The sequence below is a fragment of the Peromyscus maniculatus genome, chromosome 20 (genome assembly GCF_049852395.1).
Source record: "Peromyscus maniculatus bairdii isolate BWxNUB_F1_BW_parent chromosome 20, HU_Pman_BW_mat_3.1, whole genome shotgun sequence".
NCBI lineage: Eukaryota > Metazoa > Chordata > Mammalia > Rodentia > Cricetidae > Peromyscus > Peromyscus maniculatus.
Window position 1 is genome coordinate 54,184,323 of NC_134871.1, and position 19,242 is coordinate 54,203,564.

Below are 19,242 nucleotides of genomic sequence, written 5' to 3' on the forward strand. Positions count from 1 at the left end.
CTGTCCCCAAGGACTTGGATGGGCAGTGTCCACAAAGGCACCACAAGTGTCATAGCTGATACCAGGATGCACACTGTGAGTCCCAGGTTCAGTGAGAGACCCTGCCTTGAATGAATGAATGAATGAATGAATGAATGAATGAATGAATGAATAAATAAATAAATAAATAAATAAATAAGAAGGTGGAGAACACTAGAGGAAGATGCCTGAAGATGACCATGCCATGTTCATCACATGCATGAACACACAAACCTTCAGGTGTGCCTGCCCTAATACAGGATGGCCATCCTGCCTGTGTTCCTGCCTGGCTTATGTCCTCATAGGCTGGATTTGTCCACCCCAGGAGTTCCATGCCAATAGATCATGGCACTGTCTGGCCTCCAGGCAACGTGATTCCTGGGATATCCCTCTTCATCATGAATATATTTAGACATTTTCTTAGCTGCTTCAGGACATGGCTGCTTGGGCCTAGGGGTCTAGAAGCCTGTGGCTCAGTGGGTAAGCACCTACACACTGTTCTCATCACTAACGGGAGACCTCTGTCTGGAGGGATCCCAGACCTTCAAAACCCAAGTGCTCCCACCGAACTCCACCCTCCAGAGGACCATGCGTACAAGAAGAGTGTGCTCGCTACCGTAGGGATACTTTTCCTTGAGAGTCATTTCTGTTCACCCCAGTAGAGGAGACAATGGCCCAGCAAAGAAACAATTCCGTCCAAGCTCAGCATGGTGAAGAAAGGACTTTATCGGGACAACTTACACAAGCGTAAGGGAGGAGATATTTACAGGAGCCTGGGTGACGTGTGTGTGCAGCTGCCGCCCCGCAAGGATTCATCTCAGTGTGGGATTCATAAAGCGACATCCCTGGAGCTCCCTGCCCAGCATGCAGGCAGATACCCCACTGGAGACAGTCCTTGTCACAGTTCTTTACTGTTTCGGGGAGGGGCCTGGCAAGCTTCATGAGCCTCCTCAGCCATGTACATTTCTTGTGAGTTTCGGGAGCCTTCCTCTCCCCTCAGGAGGAACTGTTCCAACCTAGAGGGACAGCGGAAGGATAATCTGCTCCCAGCCGATGGATGCCAAAATCAGATGAGTTTACTTACTTGCCGACATGTCATTGGGGTGACATCAGGGTCTGTCATCCTAGCCTAGGGGAAACGGTTAGGCTTCTGCCATGGAAACCCACACTGGGAACCACTTGTTGGCAGGTGTTATACAGCAATTTCCTCCTTGATAAACTGTCTTGGAGGGAAGCACCTTAAGACACAGGGGGAGATGAAACATTCCATCCTGCAAGGAGGCTCCTTAAGATCCAGAAATAACTCAAAAGCTTCAGGAATTCCCTGAAACCGCTCAGATTCACTAGGTCCCTCCTTCTGCAGGCTTTACATAAGCAGTAAGGACTGTGAGAGGACCCAGACAGCTGAGCTGACCAGAAGAGGCTCAGATCCATTACGGACACCCCCAACCTGTTGAGCCTCCTGGAAGTCGCGCAGTAGGCTCCAGGCTTCCGTCTTTGGGGAGTTGTCGCCCATCCATGCTCACCAAAGTGCGGTCGGTGGGCTTTGGCACAGTTGAGTCATTTCTATTCCTGTAACCCCTAAAAAAAACTCATTGATTCACCACCGTGGACTTGGGTGTTGAGTAGACACTTGTTCGTGTCTCCCAGGAATAGTGCCACACAACAGTGGGCAAGCAAGCCCCGCCCCAAGCCACATCACTTCCAAGGGAAGTCTTGTCTCCCGCCACAAACAGCTCCTGCTTCATATTGCGCACAGGCGGCATCGCCTGGGCCAGTGTTTCTCTTTCTTGGAAAGTTTGGTAGGTGGGCGGTGACATTTTCAGCTGCTATTTTCATGCATCATTCTTAGTCACTGTGGGCAGCTGGAAGCCAGCAGAAAGCCCTCCCATCATCCAGGGTTGGCTCCTCCCCACTCTCCTGCCTTCAGGAGAAAGGGACCAGTCCCAGTGCAGAGCCCCCCCCCCTGCAAAGACTGAGCCATGACATCTTCCAGATGAAAGATGAAAAAAGATAAACATACGCTTTGTGATGGACCTGAATCCAGAGTAACACCTGGCCTTTTTGAAGATCTAATATAGACTCTAACTCTCTGAATCATCTAGAACATTCTTAAGACTAACAAGCATGGGGTCTTGTTCAAAATATATGCTCAGAGACCATGTCCTAAGGTCTGTGTCCATTAACTAACAAGGGACCCTCAGGCCCTAATCCATTCATTTGGACATGATTTCATAACCCCGAACTTCTCACAGATGGTAGATCAAAAGCAAATAAATTCCCAGGCTGGAGAGATGACTCAGTGATTAAGAGTGTTTCCTGCTTTTCCAGGGGACCTGGGTTCAGTTCCCAGCACCAACGTTGGATAATTCACAACCACCTGTAATTCTAACTCTGAGGGATCTGATGGCCATTTCTGGACTCTGAGGGCAACTGCATTGATATATGCATGCCCACACATAGATGTACATACATCGATGCAGAAATAAAAGTAATAAAACTAAATATTTAAATCAACAAATCCCTAACATTCCCATTGGCACGCCTGCTGTAGAAGCTACTAAAGAATTTCATGGAGGGGTGCTGATGAACCCAGAGGCCCCAGGCCTCCAAAATCTTCAGCCTGGCTAGCTGGCCATCAAATTGGAATTTCCATGGTGGTTTTCTTACTTCACTTGGCACTGAGCAAATCGAACACTTTCACAAAACACTATTTCCATTTCAGGAGCCATCTTAAATGGTTTCTTATTGCTGTGATAAAAAGCACTACCATCAGGGTAACTTATAAAGGAAAGCATGTAGGCTTATGATTCAGGGTTGGAGTCCTTGATGGTGGAGCAAATGCATGGTGGTGGTATGAACAGCCAAGAGCCCACATCTTGATTCATTAGCACAAGGCAGAGAGAGCACACTGGGAATGGCATGGGCTTTTGATACCTCAAAGCCCACCCCCATTGACACACCTCCTCCACAAGGCCACACCTCCTAGTCCTTCCCTAACAGTTCCAACTTGCAACTGGGGACCAAGTATTCAAATACATGGGTATATAGGGATCGTTCTCATTTAAACCACCACATGCCACTCCCTGAATACCACTGGCTATCAGCCACATCGTAAAGCAAAATGCATTTAGTCCAACTTGGTCCCCACAGTCTTTCACATTCCCAACACTGTTTATAAGTTCAATGTTCAAATTTTCTTTTGAGACTCAAAGCAGTCTCTTAATTGTGAGTAACCCCCGATAAAAGTCAAAGAGCAATTACTTCCAAATATCCAATGGCACAGAATACACATTACCATTCTAAAAGGGAGGAACTGGGGTACAGTGAGGAACTATTGGACCAAAGCAAGACAGAAAGTCTGCAGTAGCTCCACAGCAAAGGCCTTAGATGGCTCCACCCTTCCGGCCCTGCTGACTGCAGCACACTACTCTCTCTTCTGCTAGTTCCACACCCTGCATGCAACTCTCCTGGCCAGGTACCTCACAGCTTTGGCACCTCTAACATCTTGGGGTCTCCACTGCAATCCCGGCTTCGCTTCCACAACTTCACACAGTGGCCTCTCAGGGTCTCCAGGCCGGGACTCCCCTGACACACACCTGGTCTCAGGGGCTCTCCTTAACCTGGGAGGGAGATTCGAAGACACCTTCGCTTATGTATCCTTCATGACTCTAAAGTCAGAATCATGTCGACAGTCCTGCCCAGTAGGGCTGCCTATTGGAATGGAGCCTGCCCTCCTTAATCACATTCTTTCATTTGCTGTTTTTTTTGTTTTGTTTTGTTTTGTTGAGATAGGGTTTCTCTGTGTAGCTTTGGAGCCTGTCCTAGAACTTGCTTTGTAGACCAGGCTGGCCTCGAACCCACAGAGATCTGCCTGACTCTGCCTCCAGAGTGCTGGAATTAAAGGCGTGCTGGCTTTTAAGGGCAGGACATTCCTTAGGCCTTTCCTGCCACAGGCTAGAGCTCAGCTGGGTGGGGGTCCTGCCTTGATGGTGTCCCCCCTTTATCTTAATGCAGGTCAGGCCTCTCTTTGGTCTCCTTACCTCTTCTGGGATAAGCCTGGGCTCCAACATGACATTTCCTGGTGCTCTTTTTCTCTTCCAGCTGTACATTTTGTGTTTCTTCTTGTCCCACATGCTCTTTTTTATTATACACTTGCACAGGAGTGGTTACTAATAACCATGAGACAGAGCCAGCATTAGGCTGTCTGGAAATCTCCTCTGCCAAGGAAGTTAGTCCATTACTTTTCAATTTAGCCTCAGGCAGATTGTTAGGACAAAGGCAAAAAGCAGCCACATTTGTTGCCAAAATACCTCAATGGTTTCTAGCTTCGCCAGTAAGCTCCTCTGAAACCTCTTGAGCTGGGGCTCCACTGTCCATGTTGGTCTCAGTGCTATTGTGTTCCAAGTTCCTACTAGGATTAAGCCCATTAAACCTCACTTACAGTGTTCGACTGCTTTGCTAGTCCAAAGTCCCAGAGTCCTCCACATTCCTGAAGGAAAAACAAAACAAAACATGGTCAGGTCTATCACAACAATACCCCACTCCTGGTGCCAACTTCTGTCTTAGTTACTTTTCTATTGCTGTGACAAAACATTAGGACCCAGGCAACTTTATTTTTATTTTTTGGTTTTTCAGGACAGGGTTCCTCCATGTAGTTTTGGTGCCTGTCCTGGATCTTACTCTGTAGACCAGGCTGGCTTCAAACTCCCAGAGATCCGCCTGGCTCTGCCTCCCGAGTGCTGGGATTAGAGTTGTGTGCCACCACTGCCTGGGCCAAGGCAACTTTATAAAAGAAAGAATTTTAATTGGTGTATAACTTCCATGATGGCAGAGAAAAGGCATGGTAGCAGGAACAGCTGAGAGCTCACATTTTGATCTATAAGCATAAGGCAGAGAGAGAGAGAGAGAGAGAACTCATTGGGAATAGCACCTCAAAGCCCACCTCTGGTGACATACTACCTCCATAAGGCCACGCCTCCTAATCCTTCCCAAACAGTTCTACCAACTGGGGATCAAGTATTCAAACATAGGAGCCTATGGGAGCCGTTCTCATCCAAACCACCACAGGGGGCTACAAACACCCCATCTCATTGCTCCCTGTTTCCTTCTTTGTCTAGAGGGGCAGTCTGTTCCCATCAAGAGAGCCCTGGACTCAGGTAACAAGTGAGATGTGAGAGGATGTGACTGGGTGTGTCACTGAACTGCTCTGGGTTTGTCATCTGCGAAACAAAGACCCACTCTGTTCATCAAGATACACCCAGCAAGTACCACCTGCAGGGAGCTATTGTAGACCCCTTTGTTAGAGAGTTTGCCCAGGAAGATGGATGATGCTCAAGTGAGAAACTCAAGGGGAGGATTTCAGATGAGATCAAGTGCTACAAAGAATAAAGTAGGTCACCGGGGCAGCGTGGCTCAGTGGAGAGGGAACTGTCACAGACCTGCGGTCGGGGAAGCTTCAGAACCTGCAGCCATAGCACCGCCAAGAGGAGGGGGGTGAGACATAGAGACACTGTGGACAGTCAGGTGGGCTGTAGGATCCCAAGTAGACAGGGGAATGGACTGCAGGACACCACAGAACAAGAAGATAAACCAAAGGGCCACTGGAAAAGGATAGACTGTGGGGACACCCTGGGGACAGGAAGATGGACCACAGAGACCCTGGATAGGAAGACAAAATGCAGGACAACATGTGGACCAGAGAATGACTACAGGGACACTGGATATGTCTGTCAGTGGTTCTCAACCTGTGGGCCACAACCCTTTGTGGGCCACCTACCAGATATCCTGTATGGCAGATGTTTACATTCAGATTCGTAACAGTAGCAAAGTTACAGTCATCGAGTAGCAATACAATAATTTTATGACTGGGGGTCACCACAACGGGAGGAACTGTATTAAAAGGTCACAGCATTAGGAAGAATGAGAACACTGAGATAGACTGAAGATACTATGAGAACAGAAAGATGGACACTGGGGAGGAGGACGGGCTAGGAGGACACCATGGGGACAGGAAGCTGAGCCACGAGACACTGTAGGAGGAAGGAGATGTCATGACTAGTGAGGCCTGACAAACTCGCAGGTGGAAATAGGTTTGGGGGTAGGCGACTAAGTGTGACGTCCCCCACTCTTTTGAGCAGCAAGGGGAAGCTACCTGGTGTACCCATCAGGGTACAGATGCTGATTTAGTAACACACCCTTAGAGGTCCTACGGCAGTGGGAAGCCTCTGGCCTGGCTCCAGCTCTGCAGCGTGCTCAGCCATGCAGCATGGCCACAGTTAGCACACACCAAGCCCGGCAGAGTCCCCAGTAAGAACAAGGACAAAGTGCCTACAAACAGAACTTGTCCGCAGTTGGCTTTGGTCTGTGCCTTGTATCATCTGAACCAATCACCTCTGCTGCTCCGGCCCTGGAGCCGTACAAAATGAGAGGTTGGGGGCCAGCAACATGGCTCGGTAAATAAGCCACTTGTTTCCAAGTCCGAGGACCAGAGTTTAATTAATGGGACCCATATGGTGGAAGGAGAAGTTAAGGGGCCTGTTTAAAGTTACACAGCAGGGGAGCAGGAATGAGACGGCCCGGTTGTCCCAGCCCAAAGCGGGAGTATGAAGGACAAGAAAAGATGAACATAGCTATGTGTGTACTGCAGCCGCTCAGAGACACCCAGGGAGCCCAGCCAAAATGGAAAACAACACCAACAAAACACCCAGCAGAGCCTCTGAGTCCCAAGGAATTGGGATGCTGCTATGAGCCACTGAGGTGTGGCGATGCCGTTGGTGACAGCTGATGTGGCATGCATTTACCTAGCTGGAGCCTCACTGTGGTCCTCTTTCCAAAGACAGCCAGTGCCATCCTGGACCAGGGCACAACAGGCAGAGGGTCTGATGTTGGAGTAATAACTGGGCCCTGTTGGTGAATATGAAATGTATTTTGTCCTGGGGATCATGGATAAATCAGGAAGAGTCTTTCAGAACGGGGATCACGGGAAGAGGGCTGTGGATGGGAGACCATAGTGGAGACTGCTGATCAAGTAAGTCTCAGCAAGGGCTGATGTCCTTTCACAGAGGCAAGCCCCATGGGATAGGAGGAAGGAGATGGGGCCATCAGCAGGCTGAGAACGAGGCTGGCCAGAGAACAGATGAGGGAACAGGAAGGTCGGGACTCAGCAAGGGAATATTCAAGACTGGAATCTCCATTCTCTGCAGTAGGAACATCCTGGACACCAAGGGTGGGGACAGCATCTCCAGGCTCTGCCTGTAGCTCCCCTGCCCAACTGTGAGGACCAAAAATGTCTCTAGTGTTGCCCGATGTTCCTGGGGACAGAATGACTGTCCTCTCCATTTCCCCAGTCCCTGAGGAGAAGACAGAAGTACTGATGGGACTTGTCTCATGGCTGTGACAAACACTGACGAAAGCAACCTAAGAGAGAAAAGGTGTCTTGTGTCTCACAGTTCAAGCACGAAACCCGTCGCGATGGGGAAGGCATGGCGGCTGCTGGTCATGCTGCTTCCAAAGGCAGGAAGCAGAGAGATGAACGCAAATGCCATCAGTTTGCTTCCTCCCTTGGATTCAGTCTGGCGCCTCAACCCCTGGGTGGGTGCTGCCTGTCGCTAGGATGAGTCGTCCCACTTTAATTAACCCAGTCCAGACACTCCATCATAGGCGTGCCTAGAGGTGGGTCTCCTAGGTTTTGTCAAGTTGACAGTCAAAATTAACTATCATTGGATGAGTGTGGTGGTGTACAACTTGAACCCCAGCCCTTGGGAGGTAGAGACAAGTGGATCTCTGAGAGTCTGAGGCCAACCTGATCTACATAGTGAGTTCTGGGCCAGCCATGGCTACCTAGCAAGCCCTTGTGTCAATAAACACACACACACACACACACACACACACACACACGGACAGAGAGACAGAGAGACAGAGAGACAGAGAGACAGAGAGACAGAGAGAGAAATTAACCATCAGTGTTCTTTTGCCATAAAAAACTTGCAAATGGGGGCTGGAGAGATGGCTCAGAGGTTAAGAGCACAGACTGCTCTTCCAGAGGTCCTGAGTTCAATTCCCAGCAACCACATGGTGGCTCACAACCATCTGTAATGAGATCTGGTGCCCTCTTCTGACCTGCAGTCATACATGCTGTATACATAATAAATAAATAAATCTTAAAAAAAAAAAAAAGACTTGCAAATGAGAGAGTTCTAGGAGATAGAATGGAAAAAGGGAGGCTAGAGATGTAGCTTGATGCTTGAGTTCATATGCAGTATGTGCAAAGCTCTGGATCCAAACCCCAGTACCACACAAACAAACAAACTAGAATGGAAGTGAGGCACAGGGACCGGCCAACTCAGTTCAGAAGGCAGCATTCCCCACTTGCCAGACCTCACCATTTGAGCAAGATTACACTCTGGATGATAGGTCTTACAGAGGTGGATGGGAACATCCCCAAGACTGAGCACCCACTTTTGAGGAGTCCCTCCCTGGTGATGTTCGTTTGGACAGTTGGTGATGAAGAAGGACCCCCTGCCAAGGTAAGAGGGGCCAGCCTGAGGCTTCCATCTCTAGCAGTTAGAAGCAGCCAACTTCAAAGTACTCGGATTCTCTTAGTGCCAAGAGAGAATGAGACGTGGCTGAGAGGCTTTGGAGTCACAACAAAGCCAGGGGCGGGTAGGAGGATCAGTTCTTGGTAAATACAGTCATGTGTTCCTTAACAGAGGGGACCCTTTCTGAGAAACTCAGAGCCAGGCAATTGGTGTCCCAGATGGTTCTTACTCCATCTAGGGTGACTCCTGTGTCACCGGTGACGTAGTCTATGAGTCCCCCATCACGGGTGGTCAAATGTTACCCCGGGCATGGCTGTGAATGAGTGAACGGGACAAGAATTCTGGGATGTTCTCCCATCTGGATGAGACACCAGTCCCCACAAGCCTCCTTACACTCAGGCCACAGGGACAGAGAAGCCGCAATCTGAGCCAGGGCCAAACTGAGGACCCGTGAGTGGCTCAGCCACAAGGGTGCAAGGTGAATGTTCCAAAGGTCTTTCCCTCCTGCACTCTTTCTTCTGCCTCCAACAACTGTCTAGACATCTTTGTTATCTGTGACTGCATTATTGTCTAACAACATGTATAAAAAAACATATTTAAGATCGACCTGGCCTGGGGTATGGCTCGGAGGCGTAGCATGTGTGAAACTTGATGAAGCTCTGGGTTTGATTCCCCCAGAGTTGAAATGTGAGTCTTCTTAATAATTTCTTCGTGTGTGCAGGTGGCTACAAAGGCTGAGGGTCAACCTTGGATGTGGTCCTCAAACCATTCACCTTGGGGATTTTTTTTTTTTTAAAGACGGGGTCTCTCACTGAACCTGCAGCTCACCAAATAAGCAAGATTGACTGGCCAGTGAGCCAAGATCTGCCTGTCTCTACTTCCCCAGCGCCAGGATTAAAAGTTCACGCCATCATCCTGGTGTGATGGTTTTGTCAACTTGACACAGCATAGAATTGCCTGGGGAGAGAGTCTCTGTGAAGGACTATTTAGATCAGGTTGGCCTGTGTCCTGGAGAGACCTCAGGACAGCGAGTTTCATTCCCGGAGCCCCAGTGTCCACATCTGTGAAACTGAAGCTAAGTGCATGGAGGGTATAAAGTCTCAGTGCTCATGAATGGAATCACAGGCAATGTACACAATGTCCAGTATATTCTTTTTTTTTTTTTTTTTTTTTTTTCGAGACAGGGTTTCTCTGTGTAGCTTTGCGCCTTTCCTGGAACTCACTTGGTAGCCCAGGCTGGCCTCGAACTCACAGAGATCCGCCTGCCTCTGCCTCCCGAGTGCTGGGATTAAAGGCGTGAGCCACCGCCGCCCGGCTAGTCCAGTATATTCTAATCACAGGGAAAGAACAAATGGGTTGGTCTGTGTATGTCTCAAGTATTCCATGGGATACACATATGCAAAAAAAATAAATAAATAAATCACTGTGTGTAAGAAATTCAAATTTAACTAAATATCCTAACTCTCTCTCTCTCTCTCTCTCTCTTTCTCTCTCTCTCTCTCTCTCTCTCTGTGTGTGTGTGTGTGTGTGTGTGTGTGTGTGTGTGTGTGTGTGTGTGTGTGTGTGTGTGTGTGTGTGTAGTCAGGGGCATGTTAGTGTGCAATACACATGCATCTGCATATGTGCGTTTAGATGCCAGAGGACAATGTCAGATGTCCATCCCTCATGATGGCATCCATCTTGGCCTTTGAAACTAGGCTTCTCCCTAGCCTGGAGCTCACTGATGTAGCTAGACTCCCTGACCAGCAAGCCCTGAGGCTCCTCCTGTCTCTGCCTTCCCGGTGCTGAGCCACCACACCTGACTTTTCCACATGGGATGTGAAGATGGAACTCAACCTCTCATGCCTGTAAGGTGTAAGGCGAGCCCTTTACCAACTGGGCCCTCCTCCCAGTCCTCCCTGGGTCCTTCCTAATGAGTACACCAGCCGTGACAAATAGGACCTGACATGGCCTTCTGGAAGCTCCCATCTCTTGATGCAGTCACACAGGAGGTCAGAGCTTCAATGTGCATTTTTAAAAGGGTTTATTTTATTGTTGTATGTGTCTGTGCATACTTTGTGTGTACATGCATGCGTATGCAGGTACCCAAGATGGTCAGAAAAGGACATCAAATTCAGATCCCCCGGAGGCAGAGTTACAGGAGTTTTTGAGTCATTCGGTGTGGGTGCCGGGAACTGACCTTGGTTCCTTCCTCTGCAAGAGTTGCAAGTGCTCTTAACTGCTGAGCCATCTCTCCAGCCCCTTCAACACCCATTTTGGAGGATCACAACTCCATCAAAAACACATAAAAAGGGTAATATTTTATGTAAAATATATGTTGCTATAACTTTTTAAAAAATGAAAGAAAGCAGCTGGACTTGGTGGCTCATACCTAGAATCCCTTTACTTGGGAGACTGGGGCAGGAAGATGGCCTTGAGTTCAAGGCCAATTTGAGTTACATATTGAGTTCCAGCCCAGCCAGGACTGCAGAGCAAAATCCTATCTCAAAAACAGACAATGGGGCTAGAGTGACCGCTTAGTGGTCTTCCGAAGGACCAAGGTTTGAGTCCCAGAACTTACACTGGCTCACAACCATCTCTAGCTTCGGTTCCAAGGGGATCAGACACCTTTTTCTTGTCTCCACAGGCACCAGGCCGACATGCGGTGTATACACATTATGCAGGCAAAACACCCAGGCACATAAAATAAAAATAAACACAAACAAAACCCACAGAAAGCACACTGTCTGCTTTCTTACGTCCTCATCTAAGAAGTTTCCTTGAAAAATGGGCTTGCCTGGGAAGGCGCGATCAGCCCACTGTGGCGAACGCAGTGTGTTTGCCCGCTGCTGGACGACAGCCAACATTATCTCTTCTCCCTGTAACTGGATTAGCTCCATTAAAAGTGTTTTAAAAAATTAATCATAGAAATCTATTTGTACCCAGGGCACTGCAGTCTCCTGGGTACGGAATTCTCATATGTTAATATAATCAGTGCCTATTAGATTCCGTGACACTAAGAGGAACAAATAGCCTTAGATTTCCCCCTTAGATCTCCACACACTTTCTTCCAAGTACTTTACCGTCCTGCGAGGCCTACCTGCGTGCCTCCGTGGAAAGACGGACTTCTAAGTTTTCTATTTGTCGTCTAGTGTGGTGGGCGTGCTTCTCCCAGACATTCGGCTAAGGCAGCCCCACTGTGCCAGGTAAAGACTCAGCTTCCAGCTGAGGAAATTGATGCAGAGGTAAAACAACTCCCTCCAGTGGGCTCTCACCGGGCCATGTTGGGTGGACACAGAGAAAGAGTCTGTCCCTGCCTCTCAGAAACCCCAAGTCTGGTGATGGAGAGAGCTCAGGGGTAAACACTGCAACTTGGAAGGGCGCCTTGTTTGTCCATCATGGAGACAGTAAGAAGGGAGATGCACCCAGCTATGAGGAAGGCAGGTGTCCACAAGAGAACATAAAACACATACACACAAACACATACCTACACACGAACACACACACACGCACTCACATGCACACTCATGTGTACACACACACACACACGAACACACACATGCACTCACATACACACTCGTGTGTACACACACACACTTACACACGAACACATGCACTCACATGCACACTCGTGTGTATACACACACACACACACACAAATAAATGTTTTTCTAAGAAATTTAAAGTATAAGAAAAAAAATGTAAAAGTTAATTCCACAGCTATTGAAGGTGAGGCCAGGATGGATGACTTGCAGTCACTGGTGACAGGATTCTCTACTGGAGCCCCTGCCCCTGTGATGGTTAATCTTGATTCTCAGCCTGACCAGATTGAAAGACATCTAGATTAGTAAAGCGGAGTTCTGGCTGTGTCTGGGCCGGGGTGGGGGTGTGTGTGCCGCATTTCTGACCTAGTCCCTGGTTTAATCCATCAACGGGTTCAAAATCTGAATTGGGGAGGTGGCAGAACTGTGGAAAGTGGAGGAAGTGGGTCTCTGGAGAGTGTGAGGGGTGCCTGTGAAGGGTATACCTCAACTAAAGCCTCATCCTGCTGCTCCTCCACACATTCCCACCTTCACAGATTCTGCCTTACCTCACAGACAGAGTAACAGGGCTAAGGGGCCAGTCACTGAAAGCTTAGAAGCAGGGGCCACAGTAAGCCCTTTCTCCCTTTAAATTGCTGTTCTCAGGCATTTGTCACAACAACAAGAAGTCTGGCTGACAGTTACATGTACCACTATCCCTAACACAGGGGATTGGTTCACATCTAGTTACCTGTGTGTAAGGAAAGGATGCCCCGCCCCCTGCAAATACTGGAACACACACTACTACAGCGTTATTCCTACCAGCCCCAGACTGAAAATAACTCAAGAATCCATCAACAGGCAAGTGAGTAAGAAAAAGATGGTGTCTGTCCACTGGACTAAGAGATGAATGGATGGAATGATTGACACACGAGGTCACGATGCTGAGGGAAATAAGCCACACTTAGAGCCCAGCTAGTGTGAGTTAGTTCATCTGCAGCTCTAGAAAACACCAGCACATGGGGGCTGGCAGAAAGCAGGCAGAAGCTGAGGGGCTGAGAGGAGGGGAAAGGGGGGGACCAAAAAGGGGCTTCGGAAGCCAGGAAGTTGAGGTGTCCTGTTGCAGTATGGCGCAGGTTCTCAAGCTGAGGCACCTGTCAAAGCTCACCAGGTTGGATAACGTGAGTGGGAGCCACATGCTACACATGTCACACGTCAGTAAAGGAATCCTAAAACCTGTGAGCCAGAGACAGCGGCACACACTTCTAATTCCAGCATGGAGTTAAGGCAGAGAGGCCTGGAGCTTGAGGAGACTCTCTGCACGATGCTGTCTCAGGCAAACAGATAGAAATGTAAAATGGAAGGGGAAAAGGAAGGAAAAGAATAGGATTTTTTTTTCAGGTGGTGTGTTTGAGTGTGTGTGTGTGTGTGTGTGTGTGTGTGTGTGTGTGTGTGTGTGTGTGCTCAAATGTGTACATGTGCACATGTTCCTGTACATAGAGGCCGGAGTTACGTGCTGGGTGTCTTGCCTGATCACTCTCCATCATGTGTTTTGAGTTGAGGCCTCTCGTGTGAAGCAAGAACTTGCTGATGCGGCTAGTCTAGCCAGGCATCTTGTCTCCACCTCCCAAGTGCTGGGATTCCAGGTGGCCCGGCCCACCCCATCTGCCCAGCATTTGTGTGCGTTCTGGGAACCTGAACTCTCGTTTTCATGCTTGCCTGGCAGGTACTCTACCCACCGAGCCATCTGCTCAGTCCAAAGCAATGGTTTTAAAACAACAACAACAACAGCAGCAGCAACAACTTAATTGAGGTGCAAATAATATATTTTAAAACTGCATATTTAGTATCTCTAATTGGATGTTTTTACGAAGAAAGAATTCCCTGAGGATGGGCCTGACAGATGGCAGGCGAAGGGTCTTTTCAAAAGTGGGGGATAGGAGAGTCTGTAGGAGGCTCAGTGTTCTATATGAGGGGGGCTTGTTCTGTTAGAATTGGGGGGGCTGCCCCTGGGAAGATCTGTATCTTGCACCCCTGTACTATGAAAAGTTAGGGACTGAATGTGTCACCCCTAAAATTCTTGTTGAGATTATAGTCCCCAGTGTAACCACACTTGGAGGTAGGGTCCTTCCAGGGACATTTGCGATTAAATGAGATCATAAGGATAGAACCCTTGTAAAATAGGATTGGTGTCCTCAAAAGAAATCTGGAGTACTTGTGAGGACAGAAGGTTGCAGTCTCCTCCCAGAAGCTGACCCTGTGACACTGTGACCTTTGATTTTACAAGGAGGGAAATGGAGGTGGAGAGGACCCAAATGGCTTGTTGATGGACCTTGGTTTTAAACGCAGGGTTTTGCGGCAACCTCCCCAATGTTGACACACCCAGAACCATTTCTGTTCTTACCCAGACTGCAGAGGTTTGCCTAATAAAGGCATCTGAAATCCAAAACCATTGCCAAGTTGGAAGGTCACATGACCCAAGACAGGGACACTGAAAGGGCACCCCACCCCACCTGGCCTGAGCATCCTTCCCTAGCCCAGTAGAGAAGAGAGCTTCCTCTAGGAGGCCAAATCCAAACTGCTCTCCAGCGCCATCTAGTGACCTGGAGGCATGCAGTTCAGTGCTTTGGGCTTGGCAATGGTCTGGAGGTGGCAGGGAGAAAGTCCTCAAATAAGGGTCTCCACAGACAGAGACAGGCTGTAGGGCTGTCCCCTTGGAGATGGGGCTTGGGGACAGTAGGAATTTACATGAATATTGAGTATCTCACTGAGAAAGGAAAAAGTAAGCCTGCGTGCACAGGAGCAGTAGTCCCAACAGCCAAACGGTAGAATCTAGCTTAGACAAACCCCTGCTAGATAATGGTTGAACATCTGTGGCGGTCCCTACAAGGGGATTCTGACACATCCTGACCTTGAGTTCAGTCACACTGTTATTTATTAAGCGGCGCAATGTTTACCATGTGAGAGAAACCACAAGGTACAAAAAACCCACTATAAAAGTTTATTAAGGGGAGGGAATAGAAGGGGTGTACATAGGCCTATGGAATGACCATGCAAGAAGAGAGAAGAAATAGGTTTTTTTATAGGTCCCACCACCCACCCACACCCACACACATGCACATATGGGCTTATGTGGCTACGGCACTCAATGTGCATAGATTACATGATCACACTGTGTGCAGATTACATGGGACGTAAGGCCCTGGGATGACTAAGCATCTTGCCTGGCTACTGGACAGTGCATACTCGGTCATGTAGCCAAGGGAGTGGCTAGGAATTCTAACACACTCAGGGACAAACACTGTGTAATTTCACTTGTATAAAATATGCAGATCTGGAGATATGGCTTGGTTGTAGAACATTTGCCTAGTATGGTGAGGGCCTAGGTTCCATCCCTAGCACTGAAAAGAGAAAGGTTTTTGTTGTTATTGTTGTTTAAACTGATAATCACATAATGTAGCACTGAAGTTTGTCAGGGAGAAAGAAACAGGAAGCGATGATTCGAGCAAAAGGGAGAAGAATGGGTTGGGGGGGGGCTAGTATTTAAATAAGGAGAGGGACTTTCTGGAAGAGTGACATCTGACATGAGACCCTGGGCATCAGGGACCCTAGTCAGCTCCCACAGAGGCTGCTGAGAACCCCCAAGCTGAGCCCGCATCTAGAACACAGCCTTCTCACTGGACTCCACCAGAGCCCACACCACATATTTTCCACTCGCTGTCTTGGTAACCATAGGATAAACAAACCCCTCTTCGTCGTCGTAAGTGAGCCTGCCTCAGGTGTTTCGTTAACTGACTGACCCCACATGTAATCCAGAGGCCAAGAACAGTCACAAAGCCCTGAGTCTCCTCTGGATGGAAACACGGAGCCCAGCCCGCCTACTGAGAAGGTTATATATAAACCCCGACAAACTGACCCAGACAGCGCTGAACAGAGTGTCTGAACTGTGGTCTTGAAGTTCATTTTCCACTTTAAAAAAAAAAAAAAGGGATTCTCGGGGAAATAGCTGATGAAGAAAAAAAAAACCTGTGCAAGAGAAGTGTGAAATGTTTTGTCATAGGAGACAGCCAGAATCTGCTGAATGGCTGCTAAGATCATACCAAAAGGACTCGGGAGATAACGCAATTTCCTCCCTGACTAGGAGTGTCTGATTTGAACTTTAACAAAAGGGAATTGTAGCAGTAGATTGAGACTACGGAATATGCTTAAGCCCATGAGCTCACAGTGATAATTAAAGTGTGTGAGCACCTCTGGGACACATGAACGGGGACTCATTTGTTACCTTGAGAAAACGCAACTGAGGGAAAAAAATGGAGCATTTCCTACACAGACTCTCCTACCAGGTAGCTAAACAGGATGAAGGGAGGAATCTTTGTTTAAATATTTTAATTTTTATGTTTAATTATGTTATGGGCACATGAGTGCAGGTGCTAGAAGAGGGCGCTGGATCCCCTGGAGCTGGAGTTAACAGGTGGTTGTAAACTATGCAGTGTGTACGCTGGGAACTGAATTCCATCCCTCTGTAAGAGTGGGTACATGCTCTTAGCCACTGAGCCATGTCCCCAGTTCCAAGGGCTCCATCTCTTGATAGAAGGATGGTACTCGCCAAAATAATGATCAAATATGGCCATATTGTAACATCCAATGACTCACAGATCTTGGCCAGTACCTGCCAAGATCACGAAAAGAGACTCAGACATTATGAAGCCTCCAATGGGAACATACCATGACCCCCCCAACAATAGTAAGTGTGGCGGCTAGCTCTTGGAACCCCAGCACTGGAGCAACTGAGGCAAGGAAATCATGTGTCCCAGGAACACCTGGGCTATACAGAAAGATTTTATCTCATAAGCAAGTGAGATGACTCAGCTGGTTAAGGCACTTGCTACCAACCCTGGTGACCTGAGTTCAAACCCCAGGACCCACACGGTGGAAGGAGAGAACCAACTTCCACAAGTTGCCCTCTGACCTCCACACATGTCCTGTGTGACTCACCTTCCCCTACATACACACTAATTGATAAAATAAAATGTAATACATTTTTAAAGGATTCCATCGTTCAACAAAAATGCAAAATGGTTTCGTGCCAAGAGTCCTCTCAGGTGCCGGAAGGAACTCAGAGCCGTGGCGAGGACTCCCAGGGAACAGCAGATAGGATATACAAAAGAGCTCTTGAGAGATACAGCTACAAGTCCCAGATAGGCTAGCAGCCCCAGCCCCCTGAAAAAGGGAAAAAACAAAATAGAAAGGAAACTTGTAGATTAAAATGTCATTTCTATCTAGGCAAGCGTTAACTGTGTGTCCTTGCTTGTCGTGGTGATAAGACGATTAAAAAGTTCAATTCTACTTTCCACTCTTCTTCTGAAATAAATGGGCCTCATGGGTTTACCTCATGGCAGAGAGGAAGTAGAACAGAGAAGCAACAGGAAGGGGCCAGAGCCAGATACAGTACCCACACACATAGCCCCATGATCCACCTTCTCTAACCAGTCCCACTACCTTCCAATAGTCTATTCAAAAATGTTTAGAATTTCTATTTTTTTTTTTTTTTTGGTTTTTCGAGACAGGGTTTTCCTGTGTAGCTTTGGAGCCTTTCCTGGAACTCACTCTGTAGACCAGGCTGGCCTCGAACTCACAGAGATCCACCTGCCTCTGCCTCCCGAGTGCTGGGATTAAAGGCGTGCGCCGCCGCTGCCACCACCACCACCCGGCTCTATTTCTTTTTTTATTGAGGCAGAATCTGAGTCTTACAGTGACCACACTCACGCAGGGTAGCCTGAAACCCTAAGAGGTTGGCCTCGGACTCACATGCAACAATTCCCAACAGGAATGCATCACCCCACCTGGCATTATTTTTACTTTTCACTGTATGCATGTGAGTGTGGATGCATGCTTATAGAGGTCAGGAGATAGCATTGGAGTCCCCTGGAGCTATAAGCCACCTGCCATGGGAACGGAACTCAGGTCCTCTGTAAGATCAGTATGCATTGTTAACTGCTGAGCCGTAGCTCCAGTCTATTCAGAATTTTATTCTATCAGTACATTAAACCATGCAGTAGGCCAGAGCTCCCATGATCCAACTGTCTCTTGAACCCCCACCCCAACATGCTAGGGTGTGTCTAATGTCCCAGACATCTCTCAAGCTAATCAAGTTGACAATCAAGATTAACCGAGAAGTATGTTCAGGGTTCATACTGGCCTTGGGGAGTTCAGACACAGGTGGTTCATGGGCCCATCTAGACTCCCTAGTCTGTGGTAGGCAATTGCCCAGTGTGCTGAGGTCAAGAGATCTGTTACTCACTTAGGAATCTCCTGCCTGTCCCTGTACTAGGATGGGTATGCCAGAGCAGTGTGAGCCTCTCACCAAGGTTCAAGAACCCACTATGTGCCAGGCTCTGCGTGTACATGAACTGTCTCCTGCGGCCCAACTAAAGGCAGAGGTCAAGGCCTCATCTCTTCCTCCCTAAGGCCTGTGGCATGCGGAATTAGTGACCTGGGTCCTGCCCCTGGTCAGACACTTCAGAGCACTCTGTATCCTGTTGGATGTCCTATGTTCTGTATCAGTGAATGTTCCATCACTGTGATCCAACAGCATGACAAGGCCACTTACGGGAGGGTTCCTTTGGCTTCTGAGTCCAGAGAGGGGTTCCAGTCCATCATGGCGGAAAAGCATGGCGGCAACAGCAAACATGGCGGCTGGAGCAGACGCTGAGGGCTCACATGGTAAACTGCAAGCAGGAAGGAGAGAGAGAGAGAGAGAGAGAGAGAGAGAGAGAGAGAGAGAGAGAGAGAGAGAGAGAGAGAGAGAGAGACAGAGAGAGAGAGAGAGAGACAGAGAGAGGGGGGAATTGGGAATGGCATGTAGCTTTTGAAACTGCAAAGCCCACCCTCAGTGAGATCCTTCCTATCCTTCCTCCAGCTAGACCACACCTATTAAAATTAGCCAAACAGCACCTCCAACTGGGCTAGCCTGGACCCTGGTCCAAGCCCATCTACCTGAACCAAGTTTCTGGTGTCCTTCAAGAAATCTGGCACATAGCCCCAGCCAGGCAACCCAAGACCAGGCTCTGCCTTAGTCCTGCTGGCCCCTCAGCTCCCACTCCAGGCTGGGGAGGGGGGTGGCAGCGGGTGTGGGGTGGGGTGGGGAGACCAGCCCTTGCAACTTCCTAGTCCAAAGCTCCCAG

At 48.5% G+C, this 19,242-nt stretch overlaps 1 long non-coding RNA gene across 2 annotated transcripts in view; it reads right to left on the minus strand.

Annotated features, from left to right (window-relative positions):
* Positions 1 to 4,061: 4,061 nt before the first annotated feature.
* Positions 4,062 to 19,242, minus strand: part of LOC121824423 (uncharacterized) — a 33,407-nt gene continuing 18,226 nt past the window's right edge. Inside the window, exons 3-4 of one of the 2 annotated variants that reach the window (XR_006066317.2) lie at positions 18,669 to 18,786; positions 4,062 to 4,510 (exon numbers count right to left, since the gene is read on the minus strand). This is a non-coding gene — a long non-coding RNA (uncharacterized LOC121824423). The remainder of the gene's footprint in view (positions 4,511 to 18,668; positions 18,787 to 19,242) is intronic. The other variant, XR_013046271.1, reaches the window with a different exon arrangement.